At 41.4% G+C, this 21,402-nt stretch overlaps 1 long non-coding RNA gene across 1 annotated transcript; it reads left to right on the top strand.

Annotated features, from left to right (window-relative positions):
• Positions 1–291: 291 nt before the first annotated feature.
• On the top strand, positions 292–2,692 carry LOC110886241. The gene is made up of 4 exons (XR_002562716.2): positions 292–435; positions 714–781; positions 1,933–1,975; positions 2,461–2,692. It is a non-coding gene; the product is annotated as an uncharacterized LOC110886241 (long non-coding RNA).
• The last annotated feature ends 18,710 nt before the right edge of the window (positions 2,693–21,402 follow it).

Consider the following 21,402-nt stretch of genomic DNA (forward strand, 5'->3'; position numbering starts at 1 on the left):
GTGTTGTAACATCAATTAAGCTCGAAAAAGACTAATATAACCTAAATACAATATTTTTTTAATAATAACATCCAAGTGTTCGAACTTTTGTGTCGGTTGGGTTCGTTTTAATTTTCTGCGCAAAAACGCCTATAAAAACGCCCTGTTTTACAAATTTTTACTGCACCCGGGGAGCGTTTAAGACCCGATAACGAACCCGTGCCTAAGTATCTACCTAAACATATCTAATATGTTGAAATAGCAGCCTTTGACTAGTCAAAGGAGGACAAAAAGTCCTCCTTGAGTGTCGACATCCACAAACTCAAACCAAGCACACACACACCTTAATCACCATCATTTGTAGCCACATATTCTACCTAAACCTGGTTATAAGACCCCTGTTCAGCCATTTTAATCAAACTTTCTGCACATACAAGCTCAAGAACAAGTATTTTGGTAAGCTTTCGTGACTTTTATTCATAAACATTTTCATACTAGAACTAGTTCATAAAGATCCAAACAAGGCCAATCATATGGCCATGAGTTCAGTTTTTATATCCTATTTTCAAAACATAATCTTTTACAAACTGATTTGGATCAAAAGGGTGATTTTTGGATTAAAAACGACACTTACTCGACACCGAAATCGCCTAACGAAAACTAATAGAACAAGACTACTAAAGGGGCTTAATTGATGATTTCAGTTGCATGGTTGTTTTGTACATGTTGTGTAGGTACTATACCCAGAAATTCAGCACAAACGGATCTCCGAATCTAAGCCTAACGAGTAATACGCGTAAAGGTATTATATTTAGGCGAAATTTTAAGATTTATAGAATTTGTTTTGCTTACAGATTCGGACATGGGTACTATTTGAACTTGATATTTTAGGACATGGTGTGGGACTACATAAAAATGATCTCGGCAAAATTTGGGAATTTTTGTACAAACAATGAATATTTGGCGAATTTATTATGTTTAAACGCAAGTAAATCAGAGAAAAATAGTTAACCGTTTCAATAAATTCCGATATTTTGCAGAATAATCACATATATTATGGGTAAACTTCACACCAAAATTTAGGCTCAACGGATAACCGAGCTACAGTTTTAAAATCACACGTTTTACGAGTTTTTCGGTATTTTAAAACAAGGTTTAGAAAATTTTCGTGAACTTCAAATTTTTACTGGGAGTTTATATATATATATATATATATATATATATATATATATATATATATATATATATATATATATAGAGTATTCAGTAAAATTTTTGGAATTTTTAAAGTTCAGATGGTCGGTTCGCCAAATTAAACGGTTTATATACGATATAAACCATATTTATAAAAATTAATAAATAATGTTTAAAAATTTTAAAAATAATTTATCTGAGAAATTTATATCAGAAATAATATCTACAAAAGTTTTTGGAACTTTATAAATTAGTGTTTATTTTTATAAAATTACACGTTTGATTATTATTTTTAAATAATAATCGACAAAATTTAAACGCGTAACGAACCCGCCAAAGTTTTATACCACTCAAGTGATATTTGGAAATAATTTGAAGGTCAAGAATAAATCCCGACCCTTCCAGACTAAATTGGATTAACACAGGTATATATCACGCTTATCCGGTAATTAACCGACTTTAAATACAGAAACACTTATTTGGGCGACCTAGACCCTCCAAACACCTGAACTCCCTTATTATAAAACTAATCATTTTTCATATACTACAATATAGTATATTTAAAAAAAACATATCATTTTCCGAACACCTAGAACAAACAACTTTGTTTGACACGGTAAACGGTGTCTAGCGTCCAAACCTGATTTCAAAACGCCGACCATGTCCAACTCCATGTTCTAATTACCCTAATTTGTTCATAGACATTTAGACCAAGGCTAACCTAGCCTACAGACATTAACCGTATGATACTGGTATTAGGTGTGGATTAGCATACTTTGATAGCCTAGTATCTGTGAAATCTGTGAGTTTCACTAACCCTCCCTTTTTAATACATGTTTTACTATTTTCATAGAGGGTTCATTTGATTAACATACTTGTGCACATGCAAACTATTTGATGCTATTTATCTGAGTAGGCATCTAACATGCTTAAATCCCCACAAGCAAGTTATACAATGCCAGTGAATACTGTGGATAGTACTATTTGGCCTGACAAGCCTAGACCGCCCTGAATACATGGCTATATGCCAGTTACGCAAACACGCGGTCGCACATATTCATAACGAGCTATGATGTGTTAAGAGGCATAGCCACATGGGGTAATTGGTTATTGGTTGTGGTTGGTGTTGGCAATGGTGATTTGATACTGGTCTCGGCTTAACTTCTAACTCAGAGAAATTTTATCACATGTGCAACAAAACATTTCAAATATATCTTGAAAACAAACAAACTTGTGGAACTCGCCAACTTTTTGTTGATGTTTTTCTTTTAAAAATTAACTTTTCAGGTAACTTGGACACTACTTGATGACCCCCTTTGTGTTAGTTGCTTGGAAGTTTATGTGCGATACTATGTGGATAGAGGCATGCCACTTAGCTAAATAAAACGGTTCATGGAAACTCGCGTAGTATCTAGCTAAAATATGTAATAGTAATGTGTAATAGCGATACGTAAAACAATGATGTATCATATTGTTTAATTAATGTTTAATAGAGTATCTTTATAACAATGACTTAAACCAGAAGTGTCTGTTGCATCCCTTTTTATCGTTTCCGCTGCTAGTCGGGGTGTGACATTGTGCGATCCAAATAACCTTGTGCGACTCGGAACCCCCTTATGCGACTGAATATTGGGCCTTAAGGCCCAATCAGCCTAATGGGGTCCAACAGACGTGTATGGCCCAAGACTTGTGTGATCGGCACCACCTTGTGCGATCCACTTGTCTTGTGCGATCATGCATAACTGATTTGTACATTGTACTTAATGTGATGGTACCCAGCTTGTGCGATTCCCTTGTGCGGCCAGTCTTGTGCGACCGAAGGGAAGCTTGTGTGATTTGTTTTATTATCCTAAATCTTGGCAATCATTTACACGTTTCCTAAAATCATGCTAATCAGTTACTTTGTTTCAATCAATTCGTTTGACCAATCTAATAGTTTCCATATCAATCAAATTAACAGTTTCCGTTCAAGCCAATAATCGATCAAATCAAGAAATTATCATGTGATCCGTGTAAACCCTAATTAATCATAGTGATGAACAAACGTTCAAACATTCAATTCGTATCATCAGATTAGTGAACTTTTATACCAATATGCAAACCCTAATTATCATGCAACCTCTACGATGATCAAATCACAATAGCCGATTATATGTATTCGGTTTTAAATCTAGATCATGCCATCTGAAACATATGAATATCATCAAGTACACATGTGAGCCGATTATTATGAACATAAATCATTAACATTTTACATCACTATCAATCTTATATCACTCCTAAATCATCATGTAAAGCATATACGTCACAACATCATGCAACATACAATCAAATAGTTAAACACTAACCGGTTATAGATGAGAACGAGAATTGATCCGAACACAAAGGCTTCGGTAGAGATGGGTGTGCTTGCCATTGGCTGCGAGAGAGAAAGAGGGGGTAGGGTTTGGTGTGTGTGTTCTTGTTTGGTAACTAATGAGGAACAAAACTCCCTAAGGGGTATGTGTATGCGTATGAAGGAGTGGGCCGAATCCATCATGGGCCGGCCTTGTGGTTCGAGTGCAAAGAGTATAGCTCGAATGGGCTTGTGCGATCGAGTTAGAGTTGTGCAATTTGGGTTACATACATTCACATAATACAATGTCAAACATAACATTCAATTATACAACTAAGTTCACATATCACATAATGTTCAAACACGTTACACTAAGTACAAAGAGAGGTTTGAAATACGAGTTGTCACATTATCCCCAAGTTGAAAGAAATTTCGTCCCGAAATTTGGTACGTACTCACTGAGGAAGCTAGTTAAGTTGTATGGTTCTCCTGGTTTTCCTGGGGTGTCACATCCTTCCCCCGTTGGTTTGGAATTTCGTCCCGAAATTCCGTAGTAGCTTCAGCCTCAGTAGTGGTTGTATTGTTTGCGAACAATTGGGGATACTTTTGTTTCATTTGGTCTTCGCGTTCCCAGGTGAACTCTGGGCCACGACGGGAGTTCCAACGAACTCGAACAAGAGGTATTCTGGTGTGCTTGAGGACCTTAACATCCCGGTCCGTGATTTCAACAGGTTCCTCGACGAATCGCAACTGATCGTCGATAGTGAGTTCCTTCAAAGGAACTATGAGGGTCTCATCTGACAGACACTTCTTCAGATTCGGTACGTGAAAAACGTTGTGAACTCCACCAAGTTCTGTTGGTAGGTTTAGTTTGTAGGCCACTTTGCCTATTCTTTCTATGATTTCCAACGGTCCAACATATCGCAGATTGAGTTTGCCTCGCTTACCAAAGCGAACAACACCCTTCCAGGGTGAGACTTTAAGTAGAACCCGGTCCCCGACCTGAAATTCCAACGGTTTCCTACACTTGTCAGCGTAGCTTTTCTGACGGTCACGAGCTGCCGCCATGCGTTGCCGTATCTGAGCAATTCTTTCCGTTGCGTCTACTACCATTTCTGGACCCGTGATCTGACTATCACCCACCTCTGCCCAACAAAGAGGTGATCGGCATTTACGCCCGTACAATGCCTCAAATGGAGCGGCTTGAATGCTGGTGTGGTAACTGTTATTATACAAAAACTCCACTAAAGGGAGATGTTTTTCCCAGTTGTTGCCGAAATCGATAACAAATACCCGAAGCATGTCTTCTAGAGTTTGAATAGTGCGCTCAGACTGCCCATCCGTCTGAGGGTAATAAGCTGTGCTCATATCTAACCGTGAGCCAAAAGATTTGTGCATTGCTTGCCACAGTTCTGAAGTGAATCGTGCATCACGATCGAAACCACTTCTTTTAAGTAAACGTCTGCTAGGGCAGAGAACTTATCCATCTCTTTAATAGCCAAGAAGTGAGCAGACTTTGTGAGTCGATCCACGATCACCCAAATGGTATCATTCCCATGTTGAGATCTAGGCAGGCCAGTAACAAAATCCATGGAAATTTCCTCCCATTTCCATTGTGGTATCCTTGATTGCTGAAGTAGGCCTGATGGTTTCTGATATTCCGTCTTGACTCTCGCATAAGTCAAACACTTGCCGACGTAAGTTGCTATGTGGGCCTTCATGCTAGGCCACCAATACGTAGTTCCGAGATCGTGGTACATGTTATCTGAACTAGGATGTACTGAGTAGAGAGACTTATGTGCTTCATCCATTACCAGCTCGCGTAAGTTTCCATAATGTGGGACCTAAATGCGTCCCGTTACATAGTAGGCGCTGTCTTCCCATTGTTCTAACTGTTGCCTTGAGCCGCGTAAGGCTTCAGCCCTGGCGTTTTCTGGTTTAAATGCTTCTACCTGAGCATCTCGTATCTGTGCAGGAAGACTAGACTGGATGGTAAGTTGTAATGCTCGTACGCGTCTAGGTGCAGTAACTTTTCGACTGAGGGCGTCAGCCACAACGTTGGCCTTGCCTGGATGGTACTTGATGGCACATTTGTAATCGTTCAGTAATTCGACCCATCGACGTTGCCTCACGTTTAATTCCTTTTGCTTGAAGATATGCTCGAGACTCCTGTGATCGGTGTAGATAGTGCACTTGGTACCGTATATGTCTCCATATCTTAAGTGTGAAAATAACAACTCCCAGCTCTAGATCATGTGTAGTGTAGTTCCTTTCGTGGACCTTAAGTTGGCGTGATGCATAGGCTATGACCTTGTCACGTTGCATCAACACACATCCAAGACCCTGAATGGATGCGTCGCAATAAAACACAAAATTGTTTGTGCCCTCTGGCAATGAGAGAATAGGTGCGCTGCAGAGCCTATCCTTCAAGTGTTGAAATGCTGATTCTTGCGCATTTTCCCATCGATAAGTAACGCCCTTCTGCGTTAGTGAGGTGAGAGGTTGCGCAATCTTTGAGAAGTCCTTGATGAACCTTCTGTAGTAACCTGCCAAACCCAAGAATTGGCGAATTTCCATTGGTGTGCGAGGTGCAGGCCAGTTCTTAATCGAGTCTACCTTGGATGGATCAACATGAATCCCATCCTTATTTACCACGTGGCCTAGAAAGTGGACTTCACGAAGCCAGAAGTCGCATTTCGAAAACTTGGCGTACAGCTGTTTTGTTCGAAGAAGTTCCAAAATGAGTCGCAGATGCTGCTCGTGCTCCTCCTGACTCTTGGAATAGATCAGGATGTCGTCAATGAAGACAATAACAAATTTGTCTACATAGGGCTTGCATACTCTGTTCATAAGATCCATGAAAACTGCAGGCGCGTTTGTTAACCCGAATGGCATGACTAGGAACTCGTAGTGGCCATAGCGAGTTCTGAATGTTGTTTTGGAGACGTCCTCGTCCCGGACTCTCAGTTGATGATAACCTGACCATAGATCAATCTTCGAATAGTAGCTCGACCCTTGCAACATCGAACAAGTCATCAATACGTGGAAGAGGATAGCGGTTCTTCACGGTCACCTTGTTGAGTTCGTGATAATCTATGCACATACGGAAGGTACCGTCTTTCTTCTTTACGAACAACACTGGAGCTCCCCAGGGTGAAGAGCTAGGACGAATAAAACCTTTATCCAAAAGTTCTTGCAGCTGTGTAGATAGTTCTTCCAGTTCCGATGGAGCTAAGCGATACGGTGCTCGAGCTATGTGTCACACCCCCACATTCCACCTGCGGAATAACATCCGCTTGAGGGCGTGACTGACCAGGATCCAGCCACCAATTATACTAAGCATTGGTTAATAGTAAAATAATCGCTATTCAAAGCAGTTAGCGACATCGTAGTTTAAGTTCGATAATTAGTTTAAACAAAAACAGCGGAAGCATAGACCAAATAGTTTTTAAAGATAGTTCATGGTTCAAGATAAAAAAAACCCAACACACGGGTTTTGACGAACACAACACATCCCCAAGCAGCAGCTCCTCAGTCACTGGTTACCTGCAAAGCATGCAGTAAGGTGTCAACAATAATGCTGAGTGAGTCCACTAGTTGTCCAGTTTTAATTACCAAAAACTCGTTTCACCAGTTAATTTACTCGTTTATACATGCCATGGGGAGCTACCCCAAAAGTTAGCGACTAAACTGTTTTTCCAATACCGAACACTAGGTAACCGTTTGCGTTTCCGCAGGATGCCCCGATGTCAATGTTCTATCATCATTGACGGATGCCTGAGTACATTAGTTCACGACCGATCCCAAACCATGGCACGGTGTGAGGTTGGTAAAACCTAAATAGCGCTATCAACTAATAACCCGTTCGCCTGGCCCCGGCGACTAATCGGTATTATGTAGTAGGGACTTGAGTGATAGAGTTTCGTTTAGTGCCGTTAGTTGCAATCCGTATAAACAGTAATTAACTAAAGGTTCCCAATAACAAGGGAAGAAAGTAAGTTGTATCCCTCATAAGGGGGATAGTGTTGTTTGTAGTTCCGTTTCCCAAACCACCGGGAACGCATGCTTTAGGTTGTGAACTCACCTTGGGTTGCTCGGTAGATTAAAATACCCGGTCAATCACGTTGGTCACCACGTCCTAGCATGGTTACCAAATATAGGTCAAGTTGGGGTACAAGTAATCACGTATAGCAAACACGTATAGACACACTTAAAATGCACACATTCAACAGTTGGGTTATTGGGCCTGTTCTAACGTTCACAACAGTAACAGATACACAAGCAGTCCAGTCAACAGATAGTCCAACAAGCTTTTGGCCCAATAACACTTAGGTAGCCCAGTCGAGACAAGGGCGGTTTCGACTCGAGAATACACAGTCTCGAGTCGCAACCAAGGGTTCCGACTCGCAACCTCGGTCTCGGTTCATCATGCTTTGGTCTCGAGTCGCAACCAGGGATTCCGACTCGCAACCTCGGTTTCGGTTCATCATGTGCTGCTTGCGAGTCGCAACTAGGAGATCTCGACCAATCACGTTTTGGTCTCGAGTCGCAACCAAGGGTTCCGACTCGCAACCACTGTTACGTGCACCTGAATCCTTCTAGAACCTGTCCTATGTACTAGCCAATGAAATTCTGTTTTTGTGTGACTGTGTACTATCCAACCATATTGCACCAACATGTTTTCTTGTCTAACACATAATAAAATCGGATCAAAACAAGCATTTTCAAATATTTTAATGACATTCATGTTGTTCTTCACGTGTTCATCCCACTTTTAAACACATAATCACGAGGTTCTTCCTATGAAATATCAGGATCAAAGACCACACATTTATCACAAATCATCATAACATAATCGGACATAATCGGTATCATCATTATAGGTTCCTAAATCTAGCATGTTTCATTAATGAACAAGAACCCATAAGATCAAGAAATCAAGCATATCATACGGTCAAAACATCATCAAAGCAACAACACACGGTTCGACTTCTAACTAGCTAAAACATGTTCATCATCATCATTAGTGACATTTCTAAGTTAAAAACATGGCAACACTTATCATCATACTCAAGAATCATAGCAAACACCTAAAAACACTAACCGGTTGCTGTTGTGGGTGCGAAGGATCAAAGGTTCCACTTCCGAGTGATGGTTCCGAGTAGAAATCCGGGAGTCTTGATGTTACGGTTGGATCCGAGAGAGATGAGAGGGTGAGGAGGTGATCTTGGTTTGCTAGGGTTTTAGGGTTTTAGTGAGAGGTAGAGAGTGTGAGAGTTGAGAGAGTGAAATGAATGAGAGTGTAAAGGAGAGTGTGGTAAAGGTGGATGATGGGTTTTATATCTCAAGGTGTGCACTAATGGGCTTTCGGGTGGACCAAGGGGGGTTGCGGCCCAACCGGTGTGGGTTACTCGAGACTAGGTGGTCTCGAGTCGGGTCTTGCGGTTTCGGCTCACTAGTAATATACACCTATATATATATAACGTACATACATACAACACATAATCACAGAAAATCCATAGTTTCCATTTAATAATATATGTACACGCAAAGTTACATCAAGAAGGTTTCCCCGGGAAAATCCGAAGTGTCACATTATCCCCAAGTTTTAAGAACTTTCGTCCCGAAAGTTAAGGCAGTCACTGTCAAGCTAGTATAAGTGAGAATGTTTCAACGGGGTGTCACATCATCCCCCCGTTAGTTTGGAATTTCGTCCCGAAATTCGGTTGTAGCTTCAGTGCTGGGGTTTTCGTTTGGGAACAACTGGGGATACTTGTGCTTCATCTGGTCTTCCCGCTCCCAGGTAAACTCTGGGCTACGTCGCGAGTTCCAACGGACTCGTACAAGAGGTATCTGGCTACGTTTGAGGATTTTGATCTCTCGATCCGTGATCTCAATCGGTTCCTCAGTAAAGTGTAGCTGTTCATCAATAATTAGTTCCTTGGAAGGAATTACGAGTGTTTCATCTGATAGACACTTCTTCAGATTAGATACGTGAAATACGTTGTGTACCGTACTCAGTTCTTCAGGCAGGTTCAATCTATAAGCAACCTTACCAATTTTCTCGGTGATTTCGAATGGTCCGATATATCGCGGATTAAGCTTGCCCCGTTTACCAAAGCGAACCACACCCTTCCAGGGTGAGACTTTAAGTAGAACCCGGTCACCGACCTGGAATTCTAGTGGTTTCCTACGCTTATCAGCATAGTCTTTCTGACGGTCACGAGCTGCCGCCATGCGTTGTCTGATCTGGGCAATCTTTTCCGTTGTATCTACCACCATCTCTGGGCCCGTGATTTGACTATCACCGATTTCCGCCCAGCAGAGAGGTGACTGGCATTTACGACCGTACAATGCCTCAAAAGGTGCTGCCTGAATACTAGTGTGGTAGCTGTTGTTGTAGGAGAATTCCACCAGCGGTAGATGCTTCTCCCAGTTCTTGCCAAAATCGATCACACATGCTTTAAGCATGTCTTCTAGGGTTTGGATGGTGCGTTCGGACTGTCCATCCGTTTGCGGGTGATAAGCGGTGCTCATGTCCAAACGTGAGCCAAAGGATTTGTGCATAGCTTGCCACAATTCCGAAGTAAAACGAGCGTCTCGGTCGGAAATAATTGAGGTTGGCACCCCGTGCCTCAAAACTACTTCCTTTAAGTAAATCTCCGCCAAGGTAGAAAACTTGTCTATTTCCTTAATAGCCAGAAAGTGTGCGGACTTGGTCAATCGATCTACTATTACCCAAATGGTGTCATTTCCACGTTAAGACCTAGGTAGCCCTGTAACAAAATCCATGAAAATTTGCTCCCATTTCCATTTCAGGATTTTTGGTTGTTGGAGTAGGCCTGCTGGCTTCTGGTACTCTGTCTTGACTCTTGCGCAAGTCAAACATTTGCTGACATATGTTGCTATGTGGGCCTTCATGCCAGGCCACCAATATGTAGTCCTCAAGTCGTGGTACATCTTGTCCGAACCAGGATGTACTGAGTAGCGGGACTTGTGGGCTTCGTCCATCACGAGTTCACGTAAATCTCCATAGAGCGGAACCCAAATGCGCCCTGTTACGTAGTAAGCGCCATCTTCTTTTTGTTCTAATCGCTGTCTCGATCCTCGCAGAGACTCAGCCCTGATGTTTTCCGGTTTCAATGCTTCGACTTGAGCATTTCGGATCTGGGTAGGGAGGTTAGACTGGATGGTAAGTTGCAATGCTCGCACGCGCCTTGGTATAGTGTCCTTTCGGCTGAGGGCATCTGCCACGACATTGGCCTTGCCCGGATGGTACTTGATGGCGCATTCGTAGTCATTCAAGAGTTCGACCCATCGGCGTTGTCGCATGTTTAATTCCTTTTGCCTAAAGATATGCTCGAGACTCCTGTGATCGGTGTAAATAGTGCACTTGGGACCGTACAGGTAATGTCTCCATATCTTAAGAGCAAAGACCACTGCTCCCAGTTCCAAATCATGCGTAGTGTAGTTTCTCTCATGCGTCTTAAGTTGTCGAGAAGCGTAGGCAATAACTTTCTCGCGTTGCATCAACATGCAACCGAGCCCATAGATAGACGCATCGCAGTAAACCACAAAGTCGTCAGTGCCTTCAGGCAATGAGAGAATAGGAGCACTACAAAGGTTATCCTTTAGTCCTTGAAAGGCCGACTCCTGAGCTTCATTCCACTTGTAAACAATGCCTTTCTGAGTAAGAGTCGTGAGGGGTTGTGCAATCTTTGAGAATCCCTTGATGAATCTGCGGTAGTATCCTGCCAATCCCAAGAATTGGCGAACTTCGGTTGGAGTCTTGGGTGTAGGCCAATTCTTTATCGAGTCGATCTTAGCGGGGTCGACGTGAATGCCGTCCTTGTTGACCACGTGCCCAAGGAAATGGACTTCTCGGAGCCAGAAGTCACACTTCGAGAATTTGGCGTACAATTGCTCATTGCGTAAGAGTTCGAGGATAAGGCGTAGGTGTCGTTCATGCTCTTCTTGACTTTTCGAGTAGATCAGGATGTCGTCGATAAACACAATCACGAATTTGTCGAGGTAAGGCTTGCACACTCGGTTCATGAGATCCATGAAAACCGCAGGTGCGTTAGTCATTCCAAAAGGCATAACGAGGAACTCGTAATGACCGTAACGAGTTCTGAACGCAGTCTTGGAGATGTCTTCATTACGAACTCTCAACTGATGATAGCCTGATCGCAGGTCAATCTTAGAATAGTAGCTCGATCCTTGCAACTGATCGAACAGGTCGTCGATGCGCGGTAGAGGGTAACGATTCTTGATGGTAACCTTGTTCAACTCACGATAGTCGATGCACATTCGGAATGTGCCATCCTTCTTCTTGACAAAGAGCACTGGCGCTCCCCAGGGCGACGAACTTGGACGGATAAATCCTTTATCCAATAGTTCTTGTAGTTGCGTAGAGAGTTCCTTCAGTTCTGCAGGGGCTAGACGATAAGGCGCACGAGCTATAGGCGCTGCTCCGGGGGCTAGCTCGATTTGGAATTTGACCTGACGATGGGGAGGGAGTCCAGGTAGTTCCTCATGAAATACCTCGGGATAGTCACGTACTACAGGAAGATCTTCAATCCTCTTTTCCTTTTCGTGGGTGTCGGTGACAAGTGCTAGGATAGCGGTGTGCCCTTTTTGTAAACACTTTTGGGCTTTCAGAAGCGAGATAATGCCTGTGACTTCTCCACCTTTGTTGCCTTGAACGATGAGGGGTTGGCCAGAACAACGTGGAATACGAACCGCTTTCTCTTGACAGAGGATCTCAGCGCGATGTTTGGATAACCAATCCATACCGATGACGACGTCGAAGCTTCCAAGTTTGACAGGGAAAAGATCGATACTAAACGTGTGACCAGACAATTCTAGTGTGCAGTCGTGGATCACGTGCGTGGCCTCGATGTTCCTACCATTAGCTATCTCGACGATGTGCTTAGAACTTAATAATGCAGGCGGGTGCTTAAGTTTCTTACTAATGCGAAGGGATACATAACTGGCATCGGCACCGGAATCAAATAACACAGAGACATAACGATCATCAAGTAGGAACTTACCCGCCACGACGTTGGGGTCGTTCCTTGCTTCCCCAGCTCCAATCACAAAAGCTCTTCCCCTTGCACCATTCCCAGCATTGTTGTTTTGCTCAATGTTCCCAGCTCCCTGGTTGTTGTTGCGATTCTGATTTAGTTCAGGGCAATCCTTTCGCATGTGCCCAGTTGCCCCACATTTAAAACATCCGCGGTTGTTTCCCTGCTGCTGTTGCTGTTGGGGTTGTTGCTGATTCTGCCTTGCTGGGAACTGACTTCTACAATCCTTGGCTTCATGCCCCATCTTGTTGCATCGCTGACACTGACCTTTGTTACATGCCCCATTGTGGTGCCTGTTACACTTGTTGCACTTAGGGTAGCTTCCCTGGTAGCCACCCTGTTGCTGAGTGCCTTTGTTGTTGTCAGTTTTCCTTTGCTGAGCTGGGGCCTGAGTAGAGTTAGCATCTTTGCCCTGATTTCCATCCCACTTTCGTTTGCCATCACTAGAAGTTCCTTCTGCAACACTGATCCTTTTGGGCAACCTGCCCTCCTCCACAGCCTGGTTGGTGAGTTTGTGGGCAAGACGAACCACGGTCTGTATGGTAGTGAGGTTGGCCGAAGTTACATGGCTCCTGATTTCTGGGACTAGGCCTTTGATGTACAATTCCATCCTTCGATACATGGGTCGGGACATGTTTGGGCAAAGAGCAGCATAGTCGTTGGACAGCTTGGTGTAGGTCTCAATCTCTGACCCAACCATCTTGAGACCATAGTACTCGTCCTCGAGTTTGTGGATGTCATCCCTGTGACAATACTCTTCCTTGATCATATCCTTGAAATCTTCCCATGCAGTAGCGTCAGCAGTCTCCAAACCAAGCATTTGAATTTGCGCCTTCCACCACGAAAGCGCGCTTCCCTCAAGAGTACCAGTAGCAAACTTCACCCAATTAGCTGGGGGACACTCGCAGACAGCGAAAACAGCTTTGACCTTCTCGATCCAGTGCAGAAGACCTATGGCACCCTCAGTGCCATTGAAAGGAAGGGGCTTGCAATCCATGAAGGTCTTGAAAGTACAGACACGTGGTTGCACAGGCGCATGCTGACCTGTTGTGGGAGCGATACGAATAGGTTTAGAGGTGAGAAGACGATGTGGCGGTAGGATCTAAACATCCTAAAACAACGAGCTTACCTCCTGGGTGAGCTGCGAAAGCTGCAGCCACTGTGTTGATCAGGTTAGTGAACTGAGCTTGAGTCATGTTGACGTTTCCTCGTCCGCGTCCACTCATTATCTTCATAACCAGAAAACATAGTATGAGTGTGGTGTCGTAACATAGCGAGAATGAGATAGAAGAGGGGAGGCGTATCTATCTAATTGGGCAAACTAGTACGTATAGTAGAGCAGAAAGCATAAGACAAACAAGCAAGTAAACATGGGTCCGAGCTATGAGGTCAAATAAGTCGAGCTTTGCACTTGGAGTGTAGTGTCGTCACGAGTCACGGGTTATAGTCTGGTTTTTCTCAAAAAGATTTTTTTCCCCTTTTTAAAACCAAGTTCACTATAACCAATGGCTCTGATACCAATCTGTCACACCCCCACATTCCACCTGCGGAATAACATCCGCTTGAGGGCGTGACTGACCAGGATCCAGCCACCAATTATACTAAGCATTGGTTAATAGTAAAATAATCGCTATTCAAAGCAGTTAGCGACATCGTAGTTTAAGTTCGATAATTAGTTTAAACAAAAACAGCGGAAGCATAGACCAAATAGTTTTTAAAGATAGTTCATGGTTCAAGATAAATAAAACCCAACACACGGGTTTTGACGAACACTACACATCCCCAAGCAGCAGCTCCTCAGTCACTGGTTACCTGCAAAGCATGCAGTAAGGTGTCAACAATAATGCTGAGTGAGTCCACTAGTTGTCCAGTTTTAATTACCAAAAACTCGTTTCACCAGTTAATTTACTCGTTTATACATGCCATGGGGAGCTACCCCAAAAGTTAGCGACTAAATTGTTTTTCCAATACCGAACACTAGGTAACCGTTTGCGTTTCCGCAGGATGCCCCGATGTCAATGTTCTATCATCATTGACGGATGCCTGAGTACATTAGTTCACGACCGATCCCAAACCATGGCACGGTGTGAGGTTGGTAAAACCTAAATAGCGCTATCAACTAATAACCCGTTCGCCTGGCCCCGGCGACTAATCGGTATTATGTAGTAGGGACTTGAGTGATAGAGTTTCGTTTAGTGCCGTTAGTTGCAATCCGTATAAACAGTAATTAACTAAAGGTTCCCAATAACAAGGGAAGAAAGTAAGTTGTATCCCTCATAAGGGGGATAGTGTTGTTTGTATTTCCGTTTCCCAAACCACCGGGAACGCATGCTTTAGGTTGTGAACTCACCTTGGGTTGCTCGGTAGATTAAAATACCCGGTCAATCACGTTGGTCACCACGTCCTAGCATGGTTACCAAATATAAGTCAAGTTGGGGTACAAGTAATCACGTATAGCAAACACGTATAGACACACTTAAAATGCACACATTCAACAGTTGGGTTATTGGGCCTGTTCTAACGTTCACAACAGTAACAGATACACAAGCAGTCCAGTCAACAGATAGTCCAACAAGCTTTTGGCCCAATAACACTTAGGTAGCCCAGTCGAGACAAGGGCGGTTTCGACTCGAGAATACACAGTCTCGAGTCGCAACCAAGGGTTCCGACTCGCAACCTCGGTCTCGGTTCATCATGCTTTGGTCTCGAGTCGCAACCAGGGATTCCGACTCGCAACCTCAGTTTCGGTTCATCATGTGCTGCTTGCGAGTCGCAACTAGGAGATCTCGACCAATCACGTTTTGGTCTCGAGTCGCAACCAAGGGTTCCGACTCGCAACCACTGTTACGTGCACCTGAATCCTTCTAGAACCTGTCCTATGTACTAGCCAATGAAATTCTGTTTTTGTGTGACTGTGTACTATCCAACCATATTGCACCAACATGTTTTCTTGTCTAACACATAATAAAATCGGATCAAAACAAGCATTTTCAAATATTTTAATGACATTCATGTTGTTCTTCACGTGTTCATCCCACTTTTAAACACATAATCACGAGGTTCTTCCTATGAAATATCAGGATCAAAGACCACACATTTATCACAAATCATCATAACATAATCGGACATAATCGGTATCATCATTATAGGTTCCTAAATCTAGCATGTTTCATTAATGAACAAGAACCCATAAGATCAAGAAATCAAGCATATCATACGGTCAAAACATCATCAAAGCAACAACACACGGTTCGACTTCTAACTAGCTAAAACATGTTCATCATCATCATTAGTGACATTTCTAAGTTAAAAACATGGCAACACTTATCATCATACTCAAGAATCATAGCAAAAACCTAAAAACACTAACCGGTTGCTGTTGTGGGTGCGAAGGATCAAAGGTTCCACTTCCGAGTGATGGTTCCGAGTAGAAATCCGGGAGTCTTGATGTTACGGTTGGATCCGAGAGAGATGAGAGGGTGAGGAGGTGATCTTGGTTTGCTAGGGTTTTAGGGTTTTAGTGAGAGGTAGAGAGTGTGAGAGTTGAGAGAGTGAAATGAATGAGAGTGTAAAGGAGAGTGTGGTAAAGGTGGATGATGGGTTTTATATCTCAAGGTGTGCACTAATGGGCTTTCGGGTGGACCAAGGGGGGTTGCGGCCCAACCGGTGTGGGTTACTCGAGACTAGGTGGTCTCGAGTCGGGTCTTGCGGTTTCGGCTCACTAGTAATATACACCTATATATATATAACGTACATACATACAACACATAATCACAGAAAATCCATAGTTTCCATTTAATAATATATGTACACGCAAAGTTACATCAAGAAGGTTTCCCCGGGAAAATCCGAAGTGTCACACTATGGGTGTTACTCAAGGAGATAGCTCGATTTGAAATTCGACCTGGCGATGAGGCGGTAACCCAGGTAAATCTTCAGGAAACACCTGAGGAAAGTCACGCACTACTGGAATATCCTCTAATCTCTTCTCTTTCGCTGATACATTAGTAACAAGCGCTAGAATAGCGGTGTGGCCCTTTCGTAAACACTTCTCGGCGTTAAGAAAGAAGATGATGACTACCACAGCACCACTCTTGTCGCCTTGAATAGAGGTTCTTTACCCGAACGGGGAATACGAATCATCTTTTCTTTGAATAGGATCTCTCCTTGTAGTTGGGATAACCAATCCATCCCAATGACGATGTCGAAACTACCCAAAACTATAGGGATGAGATCAATAGAGAAAGTCTGACCAGCTAAAACGATGTTACAACCCTTAACTGTATGTGTGGCCTCTAAACTTTTACCATTGGCTAATTCTACAACATGTTTGGTGTTCAAAGGAGTTAGTGTACGTTTTAACATTTGACTAACTTTTAGAGACATATAACTGGTATCCGTACCCGAATCAAATAAAACAGTAACATAAAAGTCATCGAGAAGGAACTTACACATCACCACATTAGGATCATTTCTTGCTTCACCCTGCCCCAGCACGAACGCACGACCCCTAGCGACGTTGTCGTTATTGTTTCCCCCGTTGTTATTGTCACACCCCGACCACGTAAAACAACAAAACGTGGCGGAAACGTCGGGGATTGTTGTAACAGAATCATTGTTTCACAACCATGGATTAAATAGTTTCGTTTTATTGAATAAATGAACTCATTGTTTTAATACAATCAAATAAGTACAACTATTATCTTTCAAGTTTTAAAGTCGCTAAGGCACGAGTCCATCCTAAGTGTAGCATATATCATCAGTCATCACAGAGCAGTTCCTGAAACATGTGTAAACATAGGTACGTCAGCATAAAAATGCCTGTGAGATACATAGGTTTTATTGATGTAGGATTCATAACTTATAAGTTTAAAGAAAAGGTTTTAATAAAAGTAGTCATGATCCTTGAAAAAGGTTTTCTTTTATCAATCATACCAAAATTTATAAGAAATCAGATGATACAAAATAATAATACATAGGTAGTTAAATAATTAAGTAAAATGAGTTTGTATAAAATGTATTGCTTGAAAAACAATATTTTGATAAAAAGATTTATAGTATATATAAAAATATACTTCGGTTTTAAGAAAGTTGAATAAGTTATATATTAAAATATATTTTAGTTCCAAAACCATTAACCCAAGTGTACCAAATAACGCCACGTTATGTAATGCGATGAAAACACTTATATATAAGAAGTACCAGCGGCGTATCTACCATGTTTTCATCACATTACACCCGTCCCGTCATCTAAACACTAACCAAAAACCAGTCATTAAGTAAATAGTATATTAACCATACTTTAGTTGGTAACATAAATAAGTTTTCAGTAGTATATCAAAAGTATACTTTGGATTTATAAATAACATATTAAACTATGTTTTGGTTCGAAAATAACATATTAAAACTATGCTTTGGATTATGAAGATAACATATCAAACTATGTTTTAACGATTAACAAAATATATGTTGGTTTTTGTACAATTACCCATATGAGAGCATATCAAACTATACTTTTGGGAGTATAACTTAATATACAAAAATAATGTGATTTAAGAATTCATTCAGACCTAGTGTATCAAAATATACCTTTGAGACTATAGAAATACCACAAAGGCAATCCCTATTTGGATGGAGCAACAAATTGGTTTCAGACATTCCATGACAACAGGAATGGGGTGTCAAATCCTATAGCGCTATATCATACTACCAACCGGTCTGCTGAACAAAAATAAGTACTATTCCAACAATTAATTTTATAATCTTTGAAAAATCAGTGTTTAAACCATAGATAATCATTCAGTTTGTCAAAAGATAAGTATTAACATGTATAATCAATTATAATTTGAAATCATGAAAATAACAGATAGGTACACATGCTTCACCGCAAAACATTTGAAAACAATAAAAGAGGGGAACTATGTACTCATTTGAGATTTCTTAGAAGTCCTAGGATAACCACCAAGCAAAGCTAGAGGAGCACGGAATCAACCGACACCTAATATTGATAACTACATAAATAAACCGGACCTAAATCGGGAGATCGGGTAGTATGAGGTCTCGTAAACCAAATGAGAGTGGTAACTCATATGATATGGTTTAACAAGGCCTACATACTAAAATGAAACCTATCCTAAGTGCTTACGACCCATCACGACCCGTTTAGGTAGCTTACGCTACTTTAACGCGTCATTTGCGTAAAACGCGTTCAGACCGCCGAACTAGTCTTATGACAAGTATTATATGCCTAAACATGTTTAATTATGTTGCATAATTAGTTAAATGACAAAAGTTTGGGTTACATATGCTTAAATATCAATTATGCATAAAAAGGGTATTTTGGTAATTTACCTAAGGCATATAAACTACCTATCATACAACTACTTAAATGAAGTGACCATACGGTATAACCTCAGAAGGTTATTCCCTATGCAACTATGGTCACTAAACATGTTTGGTCGGATCCTAATGATCGACCAGACGGGTCGTGTTCGAAAGTCTAAGCGGGTGTTTAGTCCGCTTGACTTACGACTCTACATAAGCACTAAACTAAAACTGACGAGCTAAACATGTCGAAAGATGTTTAACAAAGTTAGAAAACAGGTTTGGTATCAAAACAAATGGTTGTGATACCTAAAAGTACCTTGGTTACAAAATACGCGAGAATACGTATTCTGGCCGAAGCTACGACTCGTCACTGAGCCTAGATAACGTGGTAATCAGTAGGTATAGTCACTAGGGACTATAACCATCGTGATTATGCTAACGTTATGAAGTTCAAACGAACTTCGCATTGGCCATAAACTGGTCAATGCAGAAAGTCAAACGCAGTTTGACTTTTAAGCGAAAAACGAAAGAAAAGAACGAAAGAATACTTACAGAAGGTCCCCGCAAGATTTGAACCTGATTCTCTCTCAGGTAGGAAGCATATACTTCCACTTAGAGAGCTTGAATCAGATTCAAATGTGAGGAATGAATGAAAGCATGGTGGGTATTTATAGGAAATCTAGAACCGTTAGGATCGTTCATCGCAAAACGAGCTTCGATCTCATCCGTACACATGTGCTCATGGTTTTGTGAAACCATGGGAGCCCATAGTTTCATTAAAACCATGTGAAAATGAGGGGAACAGCTGGAACAAGTTGGAATTTAGATTTTTCATTTTGGTCCCTTCCTAAGATAACTATGGCAGAATGTCAATTTTGGTCCCTGAACTTCATAATCTTGCATTTCGGCTTATTTTGACACGTTTAAGCCCCGTTAACCTCATTTCAAGGCTCTAAAATGAAGTTATAGTATAGGGAACTAGAAATGTGCTCAAAAATATCCCGGATGTCGGCTCGTTTGGTCGTACGGCTGCGTTGTTCGGTTAATTACGACGGAAGTCGTAACGAACGCAAAAACGATCCAAATCAAGCGACGAATGGAATTTTCTTATGCCAAACACTAAAATAAAATATTTTAATGCTTACATAAATTTTTGGATGTCAGGATATATTCAGAACGTAAGATATGCGTGAAAATGCAAACTTATGCACTTTTTGACGCTTTTAGTCCATGAATGACCAAAAGTTTATTTTTGCACACCAAAACACCTCAAAGCCTAATTCTAACCTATGTAAAGGATATTTAGGGCATATTTAACTCATGATCAAGTTCCGGAAGGTTCGTTACTATACGAATTGGTATAGTTTTGCAGTTTGACACAATTAGTCCCTGCGATCGAACAAACTCTATTTCAACACACCAAACCATCCAAAACTTATTTCTAAGTTATATGGAGGTTAGTTAAGGTATGTTAAGCCTATTTCACTATTCCGGAGTGTTGGTTGCGTTAAACTGGTTATATTTACGCATCAGTGCGCGTATAACCTTCCAGAAAGCGATTTAGAGCTTGAAATCTGACAAGAATTGATATGTGCAAACAATACACATATTTTTACAAATCCCAAGTATGAAATACGATATTTCTTTTGTTTGGCATTTGTTTGATGGTTGAAGTGACATAGGTGTCACAGTCTCCCCTACTTTAGGAAATTTCGTCCCGAAATTTAATTTTAGAGGAAACTTGTGAAGACAACTGTGACGGTTTTGCTTTCAAATAAATCCATTAAACCCTAAGTAAAACTCTGGGCCATGTTAAGATTTTTTTAGCGAAATTGTCAACCCTCAAAGTGAAGTCCTTGTAGTAGCAAAACATGGAGTTCCAAACTATGGACAGGAGAACGTTTCTTATGAAGAATTATCATAGGAAACTTGTGAGTGCTTGAAATCAGAATTGGGGAGTGTAAGATAAAATGACATCGGTCAAAGTCCAAGACTTCTCCCATATCATTACTCTTGTTACTATAGGTTTTAACACATGACCAAACTTCCTGTGGTTTTTTTGCACTAAATTCCATAATTATGTAGGCCTCCATAATTACGTAATTCCTTGCACAGTCCGCACAATTCATTTCATAATGCGTATGGGAAAAATCAATTGAATAAACATGAAGCGATTTGTCTAGACCACCAAATGATCTTTTTTTAACTAGATCAACGAACGACCCTTTTAACTAGATCAACACATGATCTTCTTAACTAGATCGTCGTACGATCTCCTTAAATAGACCACTTAAGGGATCTGTTCAATTATATCATCACATGATATTCCTATCTAGATTTTCAAATCAATCTGTCTAACTAGACCACTCAAGGGGTCCAATTATAGAATAGTACTTTATAACCCATGGGACTTAACTACAATGTTGAAGTCCATTAAGGATTTAAGATAGTACCTTTAGTTATCCTACTATGAATCCCTCA

Source organism: Helianthus annuus, chromosome 2 (genome assembly GCF_002127325.2).
Source record: "Helianthus annuus cultivar XRQ/B chromosome 2, HanXRQr2.0-SUNRISE, whole genome shotgun sequence".
Classification (NCBI taxonomy): Eukaryota; Viridiplantae; Streptophyta; class Magnoliopsida; order Asterales; family Asteraceae; genus Helianthus; species Helianthus annuus.